The 2346-nt window shown below is 40.4% G+C and overlaps 1 non-coding gene across 1 annotated transcript; it reads right to left on the bottom strand.

The window, feature by feature from the left end:
• Positions 1–526: 526 nt before the first annotated feature.
• Positions 527–633, bottom strand: LOC121231393 (small nucleolar RNA R71). Its single transcript, XR_005929451.1, has one exon. It is a non-coding gene; the product is annotated as a small nucleolar RNA R71 (small nucleolar RNA).
• Positions 634–2346: the final 1713 nt, after the last annotated feature.

The raw sequence follows: 2346 nt of genomic DNA, 5'->3' as shown, positions 1-2346 counted from the left end.
TGACTTACTCCCTGTAGACCTGGAGATAGAACGAACATTTCGACAGCGAAAAAGTAAAGTGAACCAGAGAAAGATCGAAGAAATGAATTTTGAAAATCCGATCCAAGGAAATGAAGCAAACCCTGCTCAAAATCCTATCCTTATTGTTGACGATAGGGATAGAGCCTTAAGACAATATGTTGTGCCAGTATTTAACGATCTTAATCTTGGCATTAGGAGGCCCGAAATCGAGGCACAATAATTCGAGCTGAAGCCAGTCATGTTTCAGATGCTTTAGACTATGGGCCAATTTAGTGGAATGCCTACTGAAGATCCTCATATTCACCTAAGACTATCTACGGAGGTGAGCGATTCTTTCAAATTAGTTGGAGTACCCGAAGATGCATTACGATTGAAGCTGTTCCCATATTCGCTAAAGGACAGAGCTCGAGCCTGGTTGAATTTATTGCCACCAAACTCAATTTCTAAATGGCATAAGTTAGCCGAAAGATTTCTCATGAAGTATTTCTCGCCTAGCAAGAATGCTAAGTTGAGGAACGAGATCACTGCCTTCCAACAAATGGATGATGAGTCCTTGTATGAGGCATGGGAACAATACAAAGAACTATTATAGAAATGCCCTCATCACGGAATCTCACATTGCATCCAACTTGAGACATTTTATAATGGTCTCAATGCTCACAGGAGGATGGTAGTGGACGCTTTTGCTAATGGTGCTCTTCTTTCTACGTCTTACAATGAGGCTTACAAAATCATCGAGAGTATTACCAGTAACAATTATCAATGGCCAACCAATTGAGCCTGTCAGGAAGACGAGTCGCTGGAATACATGAAGTGGACGCTCTCACTTCACTCGCATCTCAAGTATCTTCAATATCCTCAATGCTTAAGAATCTTACCACTAATGGGCCTAATAGTTTTGTAGCCCAACCACCTCAGCAATTTGAGAGTATAGCATGTGTTTATGGTGGGGAAGGTCATTTTTTCGAAGAATGTCCATCGAACCCCAAATCTGTATATTACATGGGTAACCAGAACCAAAATCAAGGAAGGCAAGGACTACAATCCAACGTCTATAACCCATTGTGGTGAAACCACCCAAATTTTTCCTGAAGTAACCAAGGGGCTGGAACCAGTAACAACTACGCCCAATCTAGACCGACTCAGCCGCCTAGTTTTTCCTAACAAGTTTAGAACCCAGTTCAAGCTGAACCATCCAATAGCTTGGAGAATCTACTGAAGGCATACATGGCGAACAATGATACCTTATTCAAAGCCAAGCAGGTACATTGAAGAATTTGGAAAACCAAATGGGCCAGCTTGCAATTGGACTTACGAACCAACCATAAGGTATTTTACCTAGTGATACGGAGAATCCAAGAAATTTGAGGAAGGAACATTGCAAAGCATTAACATTGAGGAGCAGAAAGATAGTAGAGCCTAACACTATCGAAGCTGAAAAGGAGCTAGCTGATGCTCAAGACTCAGAGGAAGTTCAACCGAGTGTTGAAATTCTAGTTTCACAAGAACCAGAATCTACAAAACCTAACGAGGTAATTCCAAAACAAGCTAATTCTGATCAACTAACCACTGTATTATATGCAAAATTACCATAGAAAACGAATCAACCAGTTCCAGTAAAGAAACCTCCACCACCCTACCCTCAAAGACTTCAGAAGCAGAAGCAGGAAATTTAATTCCAGAAGTTCCTAGCCGTACTCAAGCAACTTCACATCAACATCCCGTTGGTTGAAGCACTTGAACAAATGCCAATGTATTGGTATGAGTATAAACTTGATGCTTATGTCAATATTTAGAAAGTTGGGGATAGGTGAAGTTAGACCTACTACGGTTACACTGCAACTAGCAGATCGATCTTTAGCACACCCAGAAGGAAAAATCAAGGATGTATTGGTACGAGTAGACAAATTTATCTTCCCTGCTGATTTTGTTATCCTAGACTTTGAAGTAGACAAAGAAGTGCCGATTATCTGAGGAAGACCGTTCTTAGCAACCGGAATGACCCTTATTAATGTGCAGAAGGGCGAGCTTACTATGCATGTTCAGGATGATCAGGTAACATTTAACATTTTTAAGTCTATGCGATTTCCTGACATAATTGATGATTTTTCTGCAGTATCCGATTTGGAGGATTTATTAGGAGAAAAGGAGCTCAACTATGTTGAGGATCCATTGAAATGAATTTTGACATCAGATCCTCCAAATGATGAAGAGGAGGATGAATACTTAGATTTGTTAGAAGCTAATCAAAGGGGATTTAATCCGCAATCCTACTTTGAATTTTTGGAGTTAGAGAAAAGGGATTATGCCCAACCAAAAGCGTCA

This window comes from Gossypium hirsutum, chromosome A06 (assembly GCF_007990345.1).
Source record: "Gossypium hirsutum isolate 1008001.06 chromosome A06, Gossypium_hirsutum_v2.1, whole genome shotgun sequence".
Taxonomy (NCBI): Eukaryota; Viridiplantae; Streptophyta; class Magnoliopsida; order Malvales; family Malvaceae; genus Gossypium; species Gossypium hirsutum.
Note: the sequence above shows the minus strand (reverse complement) of the source record. Positions and strands in the feature narration are given on the sequence as shown.